This window comes from Lynx canadensis, chromosome D3 (assembly GCF_007474595.2).
Source record: "Lynx canadensis isolate LIC74 chromosome D3, mLynCan4.pri.v2, whole genome shotgun sequence".
NCBI classification, from domain to species: Eukaryota; Metazoa; Chordata; class Mammalia; order Carnivora; family Felidae; genus Lynx; species Lynx canadensis.
The window spans coordinates 51,301,426-51,325,181 of NC_044314.2; the positions used below are offsets into that span (position 1 = coordinate 51,301,426).

A 23,756-nucleotide genomic window follows, 5' to 3' on the forward strand; every position below is an offset into this window, starting at 1 on the left:
TGGATCTCTTTCCTCCTTCCCCCTTGTGTGTTTGTCTCAGTCTCTGCCCATCCTTCACCTCTGCTACCCTGTTCATCTACTTCATTCTTGTCTCCTGTGGCAGAATGACTTTTTTGATTCTTTACAGGGTAGAAGATGGCTGCCAATAGTTCCAGAGTTATGGATCTTCATTTTAGAGCTACAGAGAGGGATTTTAAGTATCAACTTCAAATTCCTAAAGAACTCTAGCCCACACTGGGTCAGCTGTCTGCATATGGCTCAATCCCCTCCAGCTAGGAGGTAGGATCACCACTGAAACATGACAGATGGGGAAGGTCTCAGAAAATGAGGGAGTTAAAGCAATCAAAACACTAGGGGCTTATTACTCCATCCATTAAGTAAACACTATTAATGCTTCACAAGAATTATTTAAGTGAATTAGCTCCAATAAGAATATATTAGTAATTAGTCAAGTTTTAAGTGACACTTAAAGAAGTGTCATTAAAGATTTTAATGAATGGAAAATATATCAACATGAAACATGTAAAAAGGATTATCCTCTTTATTTTTAACTTTCTGAACTTCTGATCTGAACAGTTAATGGTGCAAAACAGACTACAAATATACTTATTTTTTAATATAAAAGAAAAAGATTTAAAGATATTCTAAGAAAGTTTCAAATTGTACAGCACACTTTTAGCTAGAGACCCAAACAGAGCTGGGAAAAGATCTCAAAAACACTTTTTAAATTTTGAATTAGCACGTATCTTGTTCCAAATTGAACAGAAAAGAAAACCTTATATAAAGTGGGATAAACGTTTGGGAAAAATCATCACATAACCTTTTATAGCTCCCTAGCAGTAAGTATAGATCCAATGTTGTAACGAAACTAAATCTGAGAGCTCAACTTAGTTGAATTGGAAAAATCAGCATAAAACATTAAGGAGGGAGTTAATATATCTACTTCCCTACCTGTACATAGATTTTTCTAACCTTCTCTACATATCATTTACTGGTTAATTTTTTACCTGATACTAACATTTGTAATATACAACTAATGAAGTTTTTTTAGCTGTTTAATAATAAACAAAATACAGATGCTATTTAAAGGAAACAAGAATGGTAAAATTACTGAGTCTTCCCAAATTTCTTATTGGCAAAAAATGCCCATTTTGAGATATACATATTTTGTCACGTATGTGCCCAAAACTTTTCTTGTTAATAATGGCTCATATCTTCAATGGTTACTGTCTGGACTAAATAAGTTAGTGCATCCATCACCTTTTTACTTTATATACATCTGCTATTTAAATTTTAATATGTGAACATGAAGGAAATTTGCAGTTACAAAGAAAAGAAAAATTCCCCTTAGCTATGTAACCTAACACATTTTCAGGTCCTAGGAATTAGGATGTGGATTTTTAGGGGAAGCCATAATTCTGCTTGCCACAGTGCCTATACCTGTAATCAATACGTTGCCAAAATTATATTGACCTATTAGGGTTTAGATGGTGAACATGTTTTGGCTCGAGATGTATCATGTGTTAGTTAATTATGTACTAAGGAACATAACTTTTCTAAATTAGGAGACCGGTTTAATTTACTTAGCACTTCAAAGCAAAACAAAGTGGTTGAGTCCATCTGGTTAACTCCCTCATACAAGTGGGTCTTAGAGGGAAATAAGCCAATTAAGAGATACTATCTTCCTCTTCTCTTATCAAACCTCTGAAGTACTGGCCCTGGTGGGGGAGAAAAAGGAACAAGTAAAACTGGCCTTGTTCTAAGTGCCTGGAAGGAGACAGAAGCATTGTAAAAGGACTGAATCCTGGTAACAGGGCTGTGACTGGCATTACCATAAGCCTGTTCAGATGACATTGAATCCAACTGTTCTTCAAGGCCCCCTAATGAGAATTCGACAGGAAGCTGGTCTCAGCAGAGCAATTACCAAGATTATCAGGAATTTAAAGATGGGTGACTTCCTTTGTTACAACACCAAAACAGGGAGGCATTTTCCTCCCCCCACCCCAGAAGAGAGAAGGGTACTTGATACAAGTACTTAATTTGGGTGAATTATTTGTGAATTAGCTTACTCTAATAGGATTTATCTGTAAACCCCCAAATCAATGCTCATGGCACTTTTGTGGTTATTTGCAGACACGTGCAGGGCTGTGAAAAATTTAAGTTGCCAGATCCACATGTCCCAAGCTCAGGTCCAACAAGGCTCTTATACTGTAAATGACTGTCCTTTCTGCAGTCTATCTAGTGTCACTTTCTGTATGTGTGTTTTGCTGGTGATGTCACAATTTCAATTGGCCCGCAGGTGTTAGTGCTAAAGTGCTATCTAGGGTTCCTAAACCAAGAAGGCTGTGGTGTGCCTATTCAGGCATCAGTTACAGTGCTATTTGTGAATTCAATGTTAATGAGTCAACAGAATACATTAAAGATGTCACACATGGAACAGAAGTACACATGAAACAAGATTATGAATTGATCGGTTGACAAAAATGTTGTAACCAGAGGCCCACAGGAACCTAACCTTGTATTTCCTCTAGGAACAATGATCAGTACTCACTAATCCAGTATTCAAGTGACTTCTAAACATAACTACTGCAAATGACAACTGACTATATATGAATACTTCAACAGAAAAGATTTCTAGGAGCCAAAAATCACACTTTTTCAAAGTTGTAATACATACTGTCAAATTTCCCTCTAATAATAAATTTTTAAAAGAAAAATCTAAAATGCTACTTTTAAAAGTATAGCTTGTTTGTTCTATTTTTAAATTATGTCTTTAAATGAATTTAAGCCCCCAAGAATACCCAAACCACTTTTGCATTTTTAAGTGAATTAAAATTCTTCAATTGTTACATTTTATTGTTTTGCCCCAACAGTTAAAGTATTGAATTTACTAACCATGTATCTAGTTATCAATTATAAAACAAAAACCAATGTGAGCAAATTGAGAACAAGTGGTTATGACATTCATGTTATATGAACATATGAATATATTAAATACATATTTAATAATGTGCACATTCACTATATTTCAAAAGGTTTTGATAAATAAGTGAATAAAGGAAAAACTAAGCACAACACACCAAGAAGTAGTCTGATTAAGCATGTACAGTAATAAAACAACTTATGAACTGAATTACAATCTAGTAAAAAATAATGCATTTCTCTTAATTAGATGATAATGACAGCCACAAAAACAACAGATGACACTTATTGAACAGTTGCTACATTATAGTCACTGTGCTTAATATTTAAAATGGCTTATCTCATTTAAGTCTCAAAATACCCTGAAAAACAACTGCAGTTATTTTCCTTACTGATAGATGTAGAACCCAACCAAGGTCATACAGCAAGTGAGGGAGTAAAATTCCAGAGCTCCAGTGGCTTACCAGTGTCAAACTGAACATATTTAAAGCCTCAAGCTGTACAAACATGTCTCTATAGTAGCCTCAGGTATTTATTAAAAATGGAAGATTCATGATCTCAGTCCAGGTTTAGTGAATTAGAATTTCTAGAGGTAGAATTTAGGAGTCTACATTTCAACAAGACATCCCAGGTGATGAGCAGCAACAGTGACATTTGAGAGCCACCACTTTTAAATATACTACTGACCCCTTATTCCTATGCTAGAAGCACACTATAACCAGGAAATATTGTGCCTTCTCCATCTCCTCTGTGTCTCTGTTCATATTATCAGCTCCCTCTGGAATGTCTGTTTTATTTATTCTTCAAAACATACTTAAATCCCACCTCCACCAAGCCTTCACTGAATGTGTGTTTCTCTTCTCTTGATCTGCCATTGAACTTTAAACCTCCAATAGAAAATTTCTCTCAGGTATATAGTAGTAGCACATTTAATTGATAAACAGGAGAGAGCAGTTTCTTTTTTATCTCCTAAAAAGCTTAATTAATTAACATGGTGCCTTGCCTGGAGTAGACATAATTTTTTCTTTTAAAGTTTGGTGAACTGAATTATAGATCCTTTCCCAATCAAAGCTTGGGACTTGACCCAAAAGATAAATACTAGTCAACAAAGTAATGTTTAAATCTGACTTCTTAAACGGAAGGGAGTGTAGATAAAAAGACTGTATATAAAATAAATAAAACTAAATTTAACCCATAGTAACTTAACATGTATCAGGCTAATTTACTAGTTACCTACATCTCCTTTAAGCTCTAAAGAGTTGATAATGCTTATGACTTCAAAAACTGCTCTAGCCTCACAATGTCAGTATAAAGTGGGTGACAAGAAAATAGCAGCTATATGAGAAAGGCAAAATGCATGGTGACCATTTCCAGACACTTCTGACATCATCATATCAGTTCAGGGTGGCAACAGCAATTGACAATATTAGTTTTCTGCATCACTTAACATTTAGCAATAGCCATTACTTCCATGAAGAAATGCTACAGATATTTGAATACATTAAATTTAAAGGAAGAAAGTATTTGATACATATCAAGTTTTTATATAGTTGAGCTCCATGGACCATATCTATATCATAAAATCATATGTATCTGCATGACATGTGTTCTGAAAAACTTCATTCCATCTACAATTTAATCTCCAAAAAATATGAATTTGCCTGCTTTTACTTTTTTAAGTAAAAAAATTAATGTGCAAACACTGTGAATCTGATGAAGCTGTTGCATTGAAAGGAGACAAAAATCAGGGTGCTTCGTGGCTCAGTCAGTTGAGGGTTGGACTTTGGCTCAGGTCGTGATCTTGTAGTTTGCAAATTTGAGCCCCTTGATAGGCTCTGTGCTAACAACTCAGAGCCTGGAGCCTGCTTCAGATTCTGTGTCCTTTCCCACTCATGCTCTGTCTCTCTCTCTCTTTCGAAAATAAATAAAAACATTAAAAAAAAGAGACAAAGTTTTTAATCGAAGAAATTGGATGTTTTCATTCTTTCTACCTTCATACTGTATAATACAAGCCTTTTACCCTGGGAATGATCACTTATTCTTAGTCTTGAGTTCCTTACTATGACTTATGGATTAGAGCCAAAACCTTGGTACAGTATTCCTGCACCATTCCTTACTTCTGTACTCTACTAATCCAATCCTGATATCACTTTTTAAAAAACATGTATATGATAATTATGTGTATATATAAACATTTTTTTAAAAGTCTTATTAAAAAACCACAGGAACACATTTGATGCTTAAGGTTTATTACATAGAGGAGTGGAAGTTTCCAACTAGAGCAACAAATATTCTATGGAAAATTGTATTCGAATTCAACAAGAATTCTACTTACTCCTGATACTATTTTGTGCTCTTATCAGAATCTTAACAGCAGCATTAGCAGCATTTCTTTGCTCAGAGCAAGTATGTACAAAAGTTTGCTGAACTGAATTGAATTACATCAACATTTGTCATATTATTTAGCCCCAAATTTTATAATATTTCTAGTTTGGGGAATAGATATTTAAAATTCCATACACATGAATACATTAGTTCTGACTGGAAACAATTTTCTGATGTTTTTATCATTTTATTGAGTATTGACAACAGAATATATGCTATAAAACCTGAAGAAATGGTAACACAAGAATGTTTTGTTTGGGGCACCTGGCTGGTTCAGTCAGTAGAGCATGTGACTCTTGTTCCCAGGATCCTGAGTTCCAGCCCCATGTTGAGTGTAGTTGACTTAAATAGAAAGAAGGGCACCTCGGTGGCTCAGTTGGTTAAGCATCCAACTCTTGATTTCGGCTCAGGTCATGATCTCACAGTCATAGGATCTAGCCCCTCATCAAGCTCTGAGGTCAGGCTCTCTCCACTGGGCATGCAGCCTGCTTAAGATTCTCTCTCCCTCTGCCCCTACCCTGGTCATAGGTGCCCTCTCAAGTTTTCCTAAATAAGATAAATACATAAAGTTTTTCATGATCCAAAACTCTTGTGTCAAAGAGTAAACTAAGTTATAAAATAAAAAGAATAACAGCTTTCTACCACATCAGTGAGCTGCAGCAAAGGCTGTATTCAGAGCAAAATCCATAGATTTACACACCTATTACAGAACAGGAAATAAAAAAGGAAAAAACAAAAACCAAAAATACCCAAAAGAGGATTTTTATTTGTAAATCATACGATCATATATGGAAATCTTTTTTTCTTGCTGTTTCTAATTCATTACCTTTTCTTTTGATTTTCTATTATTTCACTATAATAAAAAAAATTCCAATATCGTTTACAAGTAAAAATCAGCAAAATAAATCACTAGATTTTTTAAAGTTTTATTTACTTACTTTTGAAAGAGAGAGAGCATGTACACAAGTGGAGGCGGGGGGGCAGAGAGGGACAGAGAGACAGACGATCTCAAGCAGGGTCCACACTGTCAGTGCAGAGCCCAATACAGGGCTCAAACCCACAAACCGTGAGATCTTGACCTGAGCCAAGTTGAACACTTAAACCAACTGAGCCACTCAGGAGCCCCATAAATCATCAGCTTCAATCAAGCAAAAACATAGCATTAGGTTCACGGAGAGTGCTAGAGCCATCAAGGATCTGAAAAGACTAAAGGGTACTTTGTATAATTCCCACCTAATAAAGTTTTAACTGATGAAAATGATGACTGTCTAGGCAAATAGAAATTGATAAAATTAGCTCAGTTAAAACATGAGACCTAGGGGCACCTGGATGGCTTAGTCGGTCAGGCGTCAGACTTTGGCTCAGGTCATAATCTCACAGTTTGAGGGTTTGAGCCCCACATCGGCCTCTGTGCTGACAGCTCAGAGCCTGGAGCCTGCTTCTGATTCTGTGTTTCCCTCTCTCTCTGCCCCTTCCCTGCTCAGTCTCTGTCTCTCTGTCTCCATCTCTCTCTCGAAAAATAAACATTAAATTTTTTTTTTTAATTTAAAAAGAGGGGCGCCTGGGTGGCGCAGTCGGTTAAGCGTCCGACTTCAGCCAGGTCACGATCTCGCGGTCCGGGAGTTCGAGCCCCGCGACAGGCTCTGGGCTGATGGTTCAGAGCCTGGAGCCTGTTTCCGATTCTGTGTCTCCCTCTCTCTCTGCCCCTCCCCCGTTCATGCTCTGTCTCTCTCTGTCCCAAAAATAAATAAACGTTGAAAAAAAAAATTAAAATTTAAAAAGATAGGAGACCTAAACAAATCAATAAGCATGAAAATACTTAAAACCTTTTCCAAAAATCAATTACAAAAGTGTCAAAATTTTCTGACACTTACATGAATAAATTAGTCCTATGCTCTTTAATCTCTTCAAAAGCATTCAGGAAAAAGCTTCCTGCTTATTTTTTGCTGATAGCCCAACGCTGACAGAGTTGATCCGGTGTCTCTACGGAGCCAAAAAGTTGGGGAACAAGGACAAGATCTAGTGAAGAGGTTCTGAGTCAGGTAAATCTCTCCCCCCCTCCCCCCCCCCCCAAGAATCCTCTTTTGAACTGCTAGCAAATACTGGCATTACTTAGTCACCAGCTAATTGGTTTTCCTGGGGAAGTAACTGCACTGAAAATCCCTAATATTCTATAACCACCAAGGACCAGCAGCAGTGTCCTCTCCTCTCCCACTATATTTGATCACCAAGTATAGTTTTGTTCTTGTTTTTCAAATTTAGAGTGTAGGACAACTCCAAAAATGCAGTGCAAATAATAATGTATATTTTTCTACTTTCTAATCTTAAAATATATCTAATTTGTCTTTCAGTTTTTCTAACTTTTGATATAAAGATTCATCAAAGAGAGAAGTTCTGGCCATTTGTCTTTTAGACATTTCAATTTTCTTGGTTTTAGTATTGTTTCAACAGACATTCTGAGTTATCAAAATACCTCCTTCCCAACCACTCCTAACAGAGTAATAGATGCCAGAAGAATGCTAGGGCCAAGGAGCTCTAGCACAGAACTCCTGAAGACCCTCAGAATTTCCTAACTGGTAAGAGCAATAAAGGAGAAAGGAACACCTTTTGTTATTCATTAGAGGCCCCTTTGAACCACACCTGAGTTTACAGTAATGTAGTGATTTTTGGAAAGCCCCTGAGGGTAGAGGGGCCAACCATGAGTGGACTTTCAAGCCCACCACACACTCCCACCTAAGGGAAGGGAAAAGAAGCTGGACATTGAGCTAATAACCAAAGGTCAGTGATTTAACCATTTATGCCTATGCAAATAAGGCTCCATAAAAATCCTAACTGAAAGGGTTTAGGGGCGCCTGGGTGGCTCAGTTGGTTAAGTCTGACTTCAGCTCAGGTCATGAACTCGTGGTTCATGAGTTCAAGCCCTGTGTCAGATCCTGTGCTGACAACTCAGAGCCTGGAGCCTGCTTTAGATTCTGTGTCTCCCTCTCTCTCTGCCCCTCCCCCGCTTGCACTTTGTCTGTCTCTCAAAAAATAAACAGTTAAAAAAAAAAAAAAGAAAGAAAGAAAGAAAGAAAGCTTCAGAGACCTTCCAGGTTGGTGAACATGGGTAGAGGTGCCAGGAGGGTGGCTTACCTGGAAGTCCATGCCCTTTTCCACGTACTTTGCCTTATGTACCTCTTCCACCTGGCGGATCCCTGAGTTGTACTCTTTTATAATAAACCATTAATCTAGCAAGTGAACTATTTTCCTAAGTTTTATTAGCCATTCTAGCAAATTATCAAACTGAGGGGGAAGTTACCAGAACTTCCAAAACTGTCCCAGTTGGACAGAAACTGTGGGTAACGTGAGGGTCTACTATTTGCAACTGGCACCTGAGGTTAAGACTGGGAGAACAGTCTTAAAAAACTTAGCCCTTAATCTTTAGGACCTAAAGCTAACTCCAGGTAAACTGTGAGAATTGAACTGAAGAACGCCCAGCTGGTGTTGAAAACTTAACTAGTGTGGGAAAATCCCCACACATCTGTTGACCAGAGTATTCTCAGGGTACTGTACAGAGGAAACAGAGTTTTCCTTTAGCGCTTTTTTTTTTCTTTTTCTTTTCATTACTATACTGGATAGTACTCATAACCATTGTTTATGCTTCTCTACTAAAAAAAAAGATGCAGTTTATTCTCAGAACGTAAGAATAGTTTTTTACTAGCATGTCTATTCATACCATTAATTAATTGTATTAAAAAATGTGTGGGGCGCCTGGGTGGCTCAGTTGGTTAAGCGTCCGGCTTCGGCTCAGGTCATGATCTCGCGGCCTGTGGGTTCGAGCCCCACGTCGGGCTCTGTGCTGACAGCTCAGAGCCTGGAGCCTGTTTCAGATTCTGTGTCTCCCTCTTTCTCTGACCCTCCCCTGTTCATGCTCTCTCTCTCTCTCTCTCTCTCTGTCTCAAAAATAAATAAAACGTTAAAAAAAATTATTAAAAAAAAAAATGTGAAGAGGCGCGCCTGGGTGGCTCAGTCGGTTAAGTGTCCGACGTCAGCTCAGGTCATGATCTCACAGTCTGTGAGTTCGAGCCCCATGTCAGGCTCTGTGCTGACAGCTTGGAGCCTGGAGCCTGCTTCAGATTCTGTCTCCATCTCTCTCTGCCCCTCCCCTGCTCGCGCTCTGTCTCTCTCTCTCTCAAATATAAAAAATAAAACATTTAAAAAATTAAAAAAAAAAAAGGAGTCGATGCTCCTTGGATAACTGGCTACAGCAACGTAAGTACAAGATGAACCTAGGGCATCTCACACTAAAAAAATAAAGTAGTACTCAAAAAATCATGGGAATATATAAAAAGTACATAGAAGGGGCGCCTGGGTGGCGCAGTCGGTTGAGCGTCCGATTTCAGCCAGGTCACGATCTCGCAGTCCGTGAGTTTGAGCCCCGCGTCAGGCTCTGGGCTGATGGCTCAGAGCCTGGAGCCTGTTTCCAATTCTGTGTCTCCCTCTCTCTCTGCCCCTCCCCCATTCATGCTCTGTCTCTCTCTGTCCCAAAAATGGATAAACGTTGAAAAAAAAAATAAAAAAATAAAAAGTTTAAAAAAAATAAAAAGTACATAGAAGATGTACATAGAAAGAGTACATATAAAAAGTACATAGAAGATCTTGCTGGCCAAAAATAGAATAAATTTGAAAATAAATAAGGATACTAATAACCTTTTGACTAAAAAAATATATAAATCATTCTAATAATAAACAAATGAGGAAGGAAAGGTTTTCTCTTTCAGAATCTTAACTAACACATGTAGAAGGAATTATAGAATTAGGAAAGTTATTTTGCAACCAACGCTGCAGTAATCAATTCAGGCAAAACTCACTGATGATTGAGGTAAAACTATTTCCCCACATATTATTTATTAATTTTTTAAACATTTTTTTAATGTTTACAGTACTGTTGTACTTTATTTGAGCTTGGGAATTCTTTTTTTTATTTTTTATTTTTTTAATGTTTATTCATTTTTGAGAGACAGAGACAGCATGAGCAGGGAAGAGGCAGAGAGAGGGAGACACAGAATCTGAAGCAGGCTCCAGGCTCTGAGCTGTCAGCATAGAGCCCGACACAGGGCTTGAACTCACAATCTGTGAGATCATGACCTGAGCCGAAGTCGGATGCTCAACTGACTGAGCCACCCAGGCGCCCCCATTACTTATTAATTTAAAAGAGAAAAATGCTAACTTCATGGTGAAGAAGCCTGACAGATATCACCTACCTAAGTGGTTAATACTGCCAATACTGGGGCAGACTAACAGAGTGCTTCTTGATGGGCTATACTAGGAAGGCCACAATCCCTTTTATATAGCATTCCTGCCCTAAATTCATAATCTGAATCTAATCATGAGAAACATCTGACAAATCCTAAGGTACACTGTACAAAACATGTAGCCTGACTTTTCAAAAATACAAACATCTGAAAGACAAGGCTGAAGAACCGTACAAATCAAAGAAGACTAAAAGATAGGACAACTAAATGCAGGGGATTAGATTCTGGATTTTTGTTATAAGGAAATTACGAGGACAACTAGGAAACTATCCATTATGGACTACTGTGTTTAGTTTCTTAGGGCTGCTGTAAAAAAATATCTATGTCTATATCTATGTCTATATCTATATCTATATCTATACATCAAGGGACTAGCAGGGCCATGTTCCCTTTGAAACTCTGGACAGAATCTTTTCTTGCCTCCTCCTAGCTTCTGATTATTGCTGGCAATTCTTGAGGTTCCTTGACTTGTGACTGGACCATTCCAACCTCTGCTTCTGTTGTCACATAGCATTTTCCTCTTCTTATAAGGACACTGGTCATATTGGATTAGGGCCCATCCTAATTTGGTATGAATTCATTTTAACTTGATTATATCTACAACTACCCTATATCCAGATAAGGTCACATTCACAGGTACTGGGGGTTAGGACTTAAAACTATCTTTTGGGAGAACACAACTCAACCTACAACTGTGTGTTAGATAACTGTTTAATAGTGATGTTAAAATTTCTGAATTTAATAATTGTACTGTGGTTATATAAGAAAATGTCCCTGTTTTTAGAAAATACACACTGAAGTACTTAAGGGTAAATAAGACATGATCTTTCCAACTAACTTTCAAATAGGGGAGTAGGGAGAGTGGGAATACCCACAGGCATATACACAGAGTGGGAATAATAAAATCAAACATAACAAAAGGTTAACAATTGGTAAATCTGGGTGAGGGAGACCTAGATGTTCTTTGTACTGTTCTAGCAACTCTTCTGTAACTTTGAAATTATTTCCCAATAACAAGGTGTTTGGGGTTTTTTAATGTTTATTTATTTTTGAGAGAGAGACAGAGCATGAGCAGGGGAGGGGCTGAGAGAGAGGGAAACAATCTGAAGCAGGCTCCAGGCTCTGAGCTGTCAGCACAGAGGCTGATGCAGGGCTCGAACTCATGGACTGGGAGATCATGACCTGAGACGAAGTCAGATGCTGAACCAACTGAGCCACCCAGATGCCCCAACAAGGTTTTTTTTCAAACCACACACAAAATAACATCTACAAGTAAGTTTATCGAAAAGCATTTTGAGTCTATATTACAAAAATAAAACTCCTGGACTATAAAGAACCTCATTAAGTGGAAACCTATAACTTTTTTTTTTTTTTTTTTTTTAAAGTAGGCTCCATGCCCAGCATGGAGCCCAATGTGGAGCTCAATACAGGGCTTGAATCCACCACCTGAGATTAAGACCTAAGATGAAATCAAGAGTAAACACTTAAGCCACCCAGACACCCCAGAATCATATAACTTTTTAGATGGTAAGAGTCATTATTAAAAGATGTCCATTGGGGCGCCTAGGTGGCGCAGTCGGTTGAGCGTCCGACTTCAGCCAGGTCGCGATCTCGCGGTCCGTGAGTTCGAGCCCCGCGTCGGGCTCTGGGCTGATGGCTCAGAGCCTGGAGCCTGTTTCCGATTCTGTGTCTCCCTCTCTCTCTGCCCCTCCCCCGTTCATGCTCTGTCTCTCTCTGTCCCAAAAATAAATAAACGTTGAAAAAAAAAAATTAAAAAAAAAAAAAAAGATGTCCATTCTTCCTAAATAAACCTAAATCATTAACATTATCTAAATCAAAATCACAGTGAAGCTCATAAGGACAAGTATATGCATAAAACTAGCTGAGAAACTTTTGGAATTACTAGTAAATTCCAACCTCATGGTTAACAGCACAGGCTATGGAGTTAGAGAGCTGATTACAGTTCTAGCTTGTATGTGAATAAATGTAATTTTTCACAGCCTACATCTTCATCAGTAAAAATACAGATATTAAGAATACTAACTCAGTGTTCACTTTGGCAGCACATATACTAAAATTGGAAAGATACAAAGATTAGCAAAGCCCCCAGATAAGGATGAAATACAAATTTGTGAAGTATTCCATATTTAACAAAAGAAAGAAAATTATTTCATTAAATAAAATGGCTACATGTCAGAATATTTAAGCCAGATTTTCAAAAGAAAAATAGAGTTTTGTGAGAAATGAATTAGTTAAAATATGATAAAATATTTATCATTTTGACTGGAACACAGGCAATACTCAACTGAACGAATACTGAACTAGCTGCTGTTCTTGCTGTTGTTATCATGGTCCTCATCATCAAGCCATGTGGTACTAGCATAGGAATAAACAAGCAAATATCTGGAAAAGAAGGAAAGCTCAGAAACAGGCCTTTGAATAAATGAATTTGTGAATGCTCTAAAGGTAGCATTCTGAATCCATGGCAAAAGGATAGATTTAATAAAAAGCACTGGTGAGCTACATCCTGAGGGGGAAAAAAAAAAAAGAGGGAGAGAATTGGATTCTTATCTCACAACATATATAAATTGCAGAGTTCCAGAGTCAAGAGTTAAAATACTTGCAATCTAGGACAAGACAAAAACCTACAGACAGAATTTTTTAAATGATCATCAGCTGTGGAAAGCATCCTTAAAACACAAAATCCAGAAGTTATAAAAAGGAAGTTATTTTTAATACTTTTTTAAAGATAAAATGAAAAAATATTAGATGAAAAGACAAGCAAAGATATGGAGAAAGTGTTTGCAACATAGATACAAAGAATATCCATACAATATAAAAATACCTAAAAATCTATAAGAAAAAGACAACCCAATAGCAAAATTGTCAAAGGTTATAAACAAGCAGTTTACCACATGGAAAAGTGCACACTTTCAATTGAAAAAGCAAATTACAATAATTTTAAGGTATCTTCATTCACACACATAACTAACAAAAATAAAACAAGGTTTGCAGATACTGTGAGATAAACAAACATACTTATATATTCCAGTTCAATCTACCTTAACAACAGCAACAACAAATCTGGAAATACATAACAGGAGCTTTGAACCCGTTACTATCCCTGGCTCTGAATATCATCAAAAAGATAAACAGCAATGCCAATTATGCCATTAGAAGACTTAATTACCAAAAAAAAAAAAAAAAAAAAAAAAAAAAAAAAGAAAAAGAAAGAAAAGAAAGAAAGAGAGAGAAAAGAAAAAGAGACTTAATTACAGAAAAGGGAACATAAAACAGACCCAAAAAAAGGCAGTAGAAAAGGAATCACTGACCTTTACTGCTAGAAAGTAAGCTCATCAGGTCCACCCACTCACCCACAGTAAAGTACCACTAACAGATGACCTAGATACATTTATTTACCCAAACTCAAAGATGGTTCAATAATTCAATAAAGCACTTCTTCTTTATAAGCTTACAATTACTTATAAATGGTAACGTTAATAAACTGTTACAGAATTTTAAACAGGCATCAAAAGCAACTTTCAGTGTCTGCATTTATGAAAATTCACCTTATTTAAGGCATCATTTAGTCAATTTTCTTTTTCAAGATGTCTCCCTGTCTCTGTGATTTCTCTATTAACTGGGGCCCCGATAATATCAGAAATGTCTTTCAGAACCTTCAGACAGAATTCTCCTGGACCTAGAAACTTGAAATCAACTGAAGCTAGATGCCCTCTTACCATCTATTATCTACTTACTTTCTTACTCTCTTTTCTAGCTTTGCTAACTTAAGGAGCATCTTCTTGTTACAGAAGTCAGGAGATAAAAAGAAGACATGCTAGATGTTTCCTGTTATCTATTATTTCAACTTTCCTGGATCTGTGGCTTCCCTTTTAACTTCCAGCTTTGAATTTATTTCTAAGAATCATCTATGTTGTCATTAGTTTTCTTTCTACTAGGCATCAATCATTCTAAAAATCCTATTCATCCTCTAACAACATCCTAAGAGGTTCTTGACCCCCTCTTCTACTTGAGTTCTATTATGAGTTCCTCCTTCTGATCTGAGGGGGAGGGGCACGGAGAGGGGGAGAAAGAGTCTCAAGAAAGCTCCGCAAGGTAGCTCCAGTGAGGAGCCTGATGCAGGGCTCAAACTCAGTTCATGACCAGAGCCCAAGTAGGATAGTTAACTGACTGAGCCACCCAGGTGCTCAAGTTCTAGTCATTAAAAACAAACAAACAAACAAACAAACAAACAAACAAACAAACAAGACCCAGTAGAGAGTGGCTATGGGGATGGGGAGTAACAAGGTGAGATGGGGGGGGGGAGGGCTTTAGCTCCATCATCATTCCCACCTGCCACTATCCCCACAAAATTCTCTGATATGGCTAATTACTATCTTTTCTCAATCACTAAAAGGACTCCATAAATGCAGACACAATCCACAATTCTCCTGTGACCCCCATCTGCACCCCAAATCAGAGTGCTTCCCAAGCTTTTCATATAAAAAGCTTAGGGCATTTTTAGACTTTTCATTCCTTTAGGTGGTATACTGTCCATCAGAATCTGAAATCATAGACTCTTACTGGTTCTCAAATATGTTTCCTAAAGTCTAGGGCATACATCTTAAAGTCCAGAATTACTTTCCCTGTTACTTTTTTTTTTTTTTTTAATTTTTTTTTTTAACGTTTATTTATTTTTGAGACAGAGAGAGACAGAGCATGAATGGGGAAGGGGCAGAGAGAGAGGGAGACACAGAATCGGAAGCAGGCTCCAGGCTCTGAGCCATCAGCCCAGAGCCCGATGCGGGGCTCGAACTCACGGACTGCGAGATCGTGACCTGGCTGAAGTCGGACGCTTAACCGACTGAGCCACCCAGGCGCCCCTCCCTGTTACTTTCAATATAAACCCAAGACAACATGGTCCCTATACCTCTAAAAATGTTTTCTGTAATTTGCCTATCACTTTTTTCTATTGGTCCTAATTAAGTTCAAGTATCTTTATATCTTCCTTTACCACCTAAAACATGAAATTACATTTTTCCAGATGCTCTGCTTATAAAAAACAAGCTTCCAGAGGTGCTGGGATATTTGACTTTTTCCATCATAACCAGTTTGTATCTGTACTAACATTGTTGCCTTAAATTAAGAAGATACCATTTTGGGGCACCTAGCTGGCTGGCTCAGCCAGTAGACATGCAACTCTTGATCTTGGGGTCATGAGGGTGCTAGGCATAGAGCTAACTTAAAAACAAACAAACAAAAAAGATCATCTTTGTCCACACCTTTCAAATATTCTAACCATGTTTCTATAACCAAATAGTGTATTTCCATACAGATATGTAATCTTTTTAACTAATAGGTTACTTTCTCTCCCCTGCTGTGGCAGAGACAACTACCTTCCACCAAAAATTCCTTTTCCCCTTCTAAGGTTGTCAATAGAAGGTAGCCCTGCCAAGGACTATTTTTCTTAGCTCTACTTACAACCAGATACATGCATATGACTCATTTATATCAACATAATGTAGGAGGAACTGATGTGTGGCAGAGTTTTTAAGAAGAATGGTTGTTAGAGATATAAGATATTAAAAAAAGGAATCCCTTTATTGTATGTATTTTTCTTACTGGTCTTTAACATTTACCACTCACTGCCAAATCATACTTGCTTCTCCATCGGACTCCAGTACAATGTTTATCTGAATTCATCCAGAGCACCGATGCCACTAGTCTAGCTTTAGGCCTGCCACTCCAAGGAGTCCGGAGTAAGAAGCATCTGCGGTTACTGTATGAGTTTCCAGTGAGAAGCTATTTGTTGACATTTCTTTTTCCCATGCCCATGGTAAACAAACATTGTTGGCAGACTGTTACACTGTCATACATTTTAAAACATTTAATAAGTGCCTACTAAGGTTCCAGATGCTTGGGATAACCTCTGTACCAAAACAAAGATTCCTCCCTACCTCCATGGAGCTTATATTCTAGTGGCAGCCACTCACTCCCATCACTTAGTCTTGGCACTACAGTTTAAAGCCTATCTGCCAACACACTTATGTAGACTTAATAAACACGGGCAATGATAGAACTGTTGAAGTGATGTGTGAAGGAGTTGTACTGTAGATATTCTATGTGGGATAATAATGCTACAAAATCAAGCCAGCATTCCTATTAGAAAACAATGCTCCAGCTTATTAAAGAGGACAAAGGGTACATTCTTACATACAACTGAAGAAATAAAAGGAAGCCAAAGAAAAAAGGCTTCTAAGGTGGTTAAGGAAATCTGTCAATAGAATCTGACACTGTGGTAAATGAGTAGCAAACAGAATTTCCATTTGGAGTGTTAGATGAGACTTTTGATCCAGAGGTAAAGAATTCATATAACAACATTTCTAGGAACAAGCCAGCATGGAAGAATCCCACTGTTTCCTTCAGAAGGAAGTGAAGCTTTGAATGGTTGTTGAGTCTGTACCAAGGTGTAGAAAACTGCCATCTTATTGACAGGGAAAATTAGAAAGTGTACTCTCTTTCTGCAGAATATCTGAAATGTGATGGAGAACCATTCAGACAATGCAGACCTTCCATCTATTTCTACCAACTCATCTAAGAATAAGTGATTTAATTAGTAGAAATAAAAGCAATGTCGCACAATAGAAGTTTGAGCCAGTTTTGAGTCAGAACTCGTATTTGAGCATAAACTTAGGGGAGGAGGAGAGACAAGGAAAGAGAAACTGACTATATACACATATACTCCATATACCCCTTATAAACCCAAACTTACAAAAGGAAAGCGTTTGCTACACTTTAGTGTAATACCCATCTTTTGCTGGCATTGTTCTTTTGATGAATTAAATTTAGATTTAAAAAAAAAAAAGAAGCTTCACTGGAAAAACACCCAAACACTGTTTCTTTGTTAATCTGGGTTGAACATCTTGTTATAAAAAGATAAAGAATGCTTTGGGATTAGTGTATCAGTTTTCCATTACAAAGCCAAACCTACAAAAGGAAAGCACTTGCTATAGTTTAGTGTATTAGCCCTTTTTTTCCAGCTCATATAATATCTGACCTTGATTCCTATTATGAAATATGTACCACAAAGCTACTTCAATTGAAAAGTATACATGATTGAAAATTCTCAGTCCCGATACAAATGTACAGTTTAAGGGAGAAGGAAAAAGATAAATTCCCCTTTCTTCCATAATTGCTCTTTATACCTAAGGAAGCTGTCTTATAGGAAACAGGCTTATTGTCAGATAAATTCAGTTCTAGTCACCACTAGTCCTGTGACCTCAGCCAATCACATATAGTTTCTGATCCTCAGTTTCTTCACATGTAATAAATACCCATCTAATCCACAATGTTTGTGTATTTTGAAAAGGCATTTCAAATATTTAACTGTGACAATGCATATGAACTACATATGTAGAATAGCATCTGCCATAATACAGGCTTTCTTCCTTCCTTACACATTGCCTATGAGGAGTAAATGGGCGGGAAACAGAAAAAAGGGCAAAAAAGAGGAAATTATAAACTTCCACATTACATCCACTCCTCGTTTTCCCAAGCCCTTTTCTAGTTTCCACATTTTTGTTTCTCATTTCCAATCTTTTGAAACCTTCCCATTCTTCACACTGTCCTACAGGGACAGACTAGGCAGGCTTAGAGTGCCTAGAGCAAGCAGGTGGGAGAAAGTACGGACATTCCTGTACTCAAATTCAGCTTAAGAGCAAGGCTTCCCTGGAAGGGTCTTGGCATCCCAATTCGAAACTCGTAACAGTGATTTTTAAATGGTGAAGGGCTGGGAAGGTGTGGAGGGAGGGTAACTCACAAGACAATGAGTTCATTCCCTGTATAATCAGAACATTCAGTAAGCCAAGTATTTCATATGTTCAAAGAGCTCAGATTTAAGAAAACAAACAAAACCTGAAAATCAATCAGAATACATTTACCAATGAAACACTATTCTATCTGTTAAATGTTTATACACTCTTAATGGTCTGCCTAGAAATCTAACCAAAAAGGCTAACCTTCCAAGAAAGAATGTTTCCTGAGAAAAGATTTTGATTTTCAAAGACCTAACTGACAAACTTTGGGAACAATCTACTTATAATTTTGGTGGCTTCCCTCCCCCTTTTTATAAGATCTTTGTTGCAAACCTTAAAAAGCTAACCATTTCCTAACACCCATGCTTATTTTATTCTAACTAGTAACTAAACATGTTAAAGGAAAACATCCAGAACAATTACTCTATGTTTTTGTCAATTAAAAAAAGAAATAAATGTTTTAATGTTAGTGGTCATGATCATAGTGATCATAGTCATGATTATCTGTTAACTGACATCACATCTATGTGCTTCAATGAATAAAAGTTCTTATCTTTCTAATTTTACTGCAAAATAAGTCGGAAGTGTTGCTTAAAGGACTTATTTTCAAACCTGACTTCTTACAGTAAAACTTCTATATAAATGTTGTGGAACCTGCATCTGTCACACATATCTGTAATAAACTGTCTACAAAATCAAATCAAGTCTTCTGGCCTAGAGAATTAAATCCGTTTACTTGAAGCTAAAAGTATCCATTGCATATGGATCCATTAAAGTTTCAGATGTATCACACACTAATATTATCAAAAACCAGAGAAGTGTTAAACTGGATTATCACATTAAAAAGAACTACCAATCTACAAAATTTACAACAGTCTCATAATCATAGCCAGTCCCATTCAACTGTGAATTCCTAAAAGGCAGTAGTCACACCACAATCATTTCTATACCACCAAAACCAGCACAGTATTTGTTATACCACAGGTTTAATAAATGGCCACTTGATGAGACAATACTACATTTCCTAGAGAAAAGTCCAGTGCCAAGTCTATGGGTCAGTTTTTTACTATAACCTTTATTTACCTGCTATCTAATTTTATTTCAAATTCTAGATTCTGAAACATTTCCTTAAAATGTTATCAATAGGAAAACTTCAACTGTAACAGAGCCACACATTTATATAAGGCTGAAAGAATATTAGAAACCATCTGGCCACTGTCTCTTATTTCAGATGGTGAAACTGAGGTGCAAGGAATTTACTGAACTGACCAAGGTCAAATAGCTCTTTATTATCAAAAGTGGCATTAAAATCCAAATGGCCTTCTACCTTTTAGTCCTTTCCTTACTACACCATGTTGCCTTCTTTGCTCCTTTTCATATACCTGACAGTTATTATTTTCATGTTTATTTATTTATTGAGAGAAACAGAGAATATGCATGCGCAAGCAGGGGAGAAGCAGAGAAGGAGAGAGAATCTCAAGCAGGCTATACGTGCTCAGCACAGGGCCTGATGTGGGGCTCAAGCTCACGAACTGTGAGATCATGGCCTGAGCCGAAATCAAGAGTTGGACACTTATCCAACTGAACCACACAGGAGCCCCGTGACAGTTTTTATTTTTAAAATGCCCTTATCTGTAAAATACTAATTGCCTGAGAACAAATGTAAGAAATAAGTAAACTTGGCACAGGACAACTGTTAAGTATTAAATTATGTAGCAAAAGACACCAACTTTCTCCACTCCCATTTCTACTTAATGCTAAGAAACTGTAAACTATATTAAAAAATCAGAGAAGTGACTAGCCTCTATAATTAAAGAAAATCTAGAGTTTAATACTGGTAGGAACATAGACTGAAACCACAACAATCTTTAAGTGTTAGTGGTCAGTCCTTTCCTCTCAGTACTTCCTGTCTTCACCCACACCCCCAATAGCAGCAGACAAATCCTATAAACTGCATTCTTTCACATGCATTACATCAAGAAAATCAGGAGATTTTTTCTTTTTGTCCTTGGAAGATATGTACGTAAATGATTATAATATTGTCTCTAGTAACATGATACGACGTCAAATGCATTTTAGAAAAATCTAGGTTTTTCTTTTCTTTTTGGTGGATAGCTTGGGCTTTCTATACTCATTAATACAGTAAAAAAACATTTCTTTAAAATAAACCATATTAAAGACTCGCTTAACTTCAACTACAGAGAGTCTCCAGTTTATCAGAAATATCAAATTGACCTTTAAATTCACCTTTCAAAGTATTTATAAACTGTGTTATAAAATCATTTTCTAAAACAAAACTTTGAGTGAAAAAATGTAAAGCATTTGTTTTAATATTAGCACATGAAAAAACACTAAGTTTTATAAAATTTTAGTAGAGGTAGATCTTAAAAATGTGTGTAAAGTCATAAATATACACAGAACCACATTTCTGCATACAATTCAAAATGTATTAAGCATTTATCCTACTAGAAACTGTTCTCAAAGATTCATATAAACCAGTTCCTTGCCATTGTGAACATGAGGTCAAATATATCATAGTCATGGAAAGAAGTAATTATAACGTAAGGAGAATGTGCTTTCATATTGGAGTTTTGTGGGAGCACAAAGACAGGAGCCAATACACTAGTGTTTTGCTAAGTACATGCCACAACGACAATGTGTACTTGTTCACTTTCAAGAGTACAGTCTTCGGTTAACTCTTCCTTCCTTCTGGTGATACAATTTTGAGTGCTGATTCTCCCAATGCTCCCTATTACCCATCCCAAATTAACTAACCCCCAACCACCAAGTTCCAAAGCCAGAATTAGAATTAGCAAAAGAAATTGTCTCTGTAATTTTTCTGACAGTCATGGTAAAAGAGAGGACAAGATGCTGCTGCTCTCTGCTTAGCATGTTTATAAAATGAGCAACATTTCAGAAGCAGCAAAATTTGCCTATAGCATCTTCCAGTCTGGGGCTTGCCATATATAGCTGATAACATATCTGCGTTTGTTGATGTCCATCTTTTTATACCCCAGGAATAAGGAAAGAACAACAGAATAAAGAAGCTAGGGTCTTGCAAAATTCAGCCGGACACAGGGGATATACCATGTGCAACTAGTTGTAGAAATAATCCTTCTTGAAGGTCTTCCACTTCCTGGGAGAAAGCAGGATGTCCAAAGACGTGCATAGAAACTCTCCTGTCAACACCCAAACAGTAATAGCAGCAGCACTTCTAACTGACACGGTTTAAAGTAGCATGGAGTATATGTTACAAACTCCAGGGAACCTGCAGTCACAGATACACACTCAAACAAGGGAAACTGAGGAGCACTGCTATCCTGGGCACTAAGGCTTGTAATTCAGTCCATCAGTACTATCCTGTACTTTGAAATTACAGGATTCTCTCTTTCCTGGAACGAGCTTCAAGATTTTAAAGAGTAACATCAGGTGAACTCAATCCAGACCAGGCTATGTTGCCATCAAGTCTGCTAGTTCCAAGACAACAGTAGTGCTGCTGCAGCCAACGATTCCTTGGCAAAGAGACATGTTAAAATGATACTGGCAGCAGCACCGGCTCTTCTTTTTCACCCTCTGCTGTTACTATAGCTCCTTTTGCTAAATCTGCCTCTGAGTTTAGACAGGAGCTGGATGGTTCATAATCACCCAGCAGCTGCAGCTGAGCAATACTCAGCCTAATTGTGGCGCTGGAGCAGCTGAGAGGAAGAAAAGCGGTAATACATACCCTACCATAGCCACACACAAACTGCTGTACACACAACCAATAAGCTACCAAGATACTTTAAAAGGAGCAGGTTATTTCCTTTAAAGAAAAGCTGTTGTACTTCCCTGAAGAACTCTGGATTTGTATTAGAGATCTGTTTAAATGTGTGTGAACTGAAGGTGACCTAAGCCATGTAGAGCTCTGAACAATGGAAGATCTTAACTAAAACTTCCTGTAAATATTCATATAACAAAGCCAGTGCCACAAACATCACCTTTACAGCATGACTGAAAGTTCCTGTGATATATGAAACTGATGCAGATGTGATCTCTTCTTTAATTCTACATTATAACAATGCAAACCACAAAGCAACAAAATCAACAACTAAAACAGCAAGCCATTACATAAAGCAAGTAGCATAATATAATCATTCTGAGCATTTCTGAAACTCCAACACCATACTGTCACTTGCTTTCTTGCAAAACATACTCTTCTGAAAAAAAAGGAAAAAAAACCATACTCTTCTGTTAGGTGCCATATGGCACATCTTCATAAAGCTTAAGTAAACGAAAACTTAGTTTATGCTGAGAATTTCATGACATCCTTAAGAATATCAAAACTAAGGGATAAATTGCTGATCTAAGGAATTACTATTACAGAAAACAGAAAATGATTAAAAGTCAAGACATTACTTTGATGTGACAGTTTTGTCATTTACAAAACTTTACGACAAATAAGTTACATTATATATTTGATAATAGTATCCATTAGTTTAATAAACATTTGAGTACCTACTGTTTACCACGTATATAAGCTAAAGAGGATTTAAAATTAGTAAAATCTGGTTTCTTCCCTCAAAATATTAACATAATTAACAGTTATTTATGTCAAGTAGTTACATACACTAGGTGGAATATGACAATTATGATTTAATAAGCTAATCTTGTTTGCAAAGGGCAGCCCAGGAGATGTTCTAAAGTCAGCCACTAAATGTTCTTTACCCAAGCACCTTGTATAGTACATAACACACAGGCTTCTTTTTTTAAAAAAATTTTTTTTTCAACGTTTATTTATTTTGGGACAGAGAGAGACAGAGCATGAACGGGGGAGGGGCAGAGAGAGAGGGAGACACAGAATCGGAAACAGCCTCCAGGCTCTGAGCCATCAGCCCAGAGCCCGACGCAGGGCTTGAACTTACAGACCGCGAGATCGTGACCTGGCTGAAGTCGGACGCTTAACCGACTGCGCCACCCAGGCGCCCCAACACACAGGCTTCTTAAAAAAAAAAAAAAAAATTATGTAAACTAAAACAGATACAGAAAAGCACAGAAGAAATGTATGGCTTAGTGAATAACTAAGTGAATGACTAAGGCCAACACCCTTGCAACCACCACAAGGTTAAAACTTTGTCACCACTTCAGAAGCTGGGTCCCAGTCACAACATTCTCCCTCCTCTCTTTACGTTTATAGAAATCATTTCCTTGCAGGGTTTTGTTTTTTTTTTAAATATAGTTTTATTTCCCAAGTTTGCATTCCCAGACAGCAAAGCTTAGTATAACTGCTTTCAAATTTTTTGGTAGTAGGCTTTTTTTAAATTGAAGCATAACTGATATATAGTATCCTTACTAGTTTCAATTG

General features: G+C 37.2%; 1 protein-coding gene and 1 non-coding gene across 2 annotated transcripts in view; one reads left to right on the forward strand and one right to left on the reverse strand.

Moving 5' to 3' along the window:
- The window catches only part of YES1 (YES proto-oncogene 1, Src family tyrosine kinase), a 71,382-nt gene that overhangs the window by 45,156 nt on the left and 2,470 nt on the right, over positions 1-23,756 (reverse strand). The window lies entirely within an intron of this gene.
- LOC115498921 lies at positions 12,649-12,752 on the forward strand. The gene has a single exon (XR_003964026.1). It is a non-coding gene; the product is annotated as a U6 spliceosomal RNA (small nuclear RNA).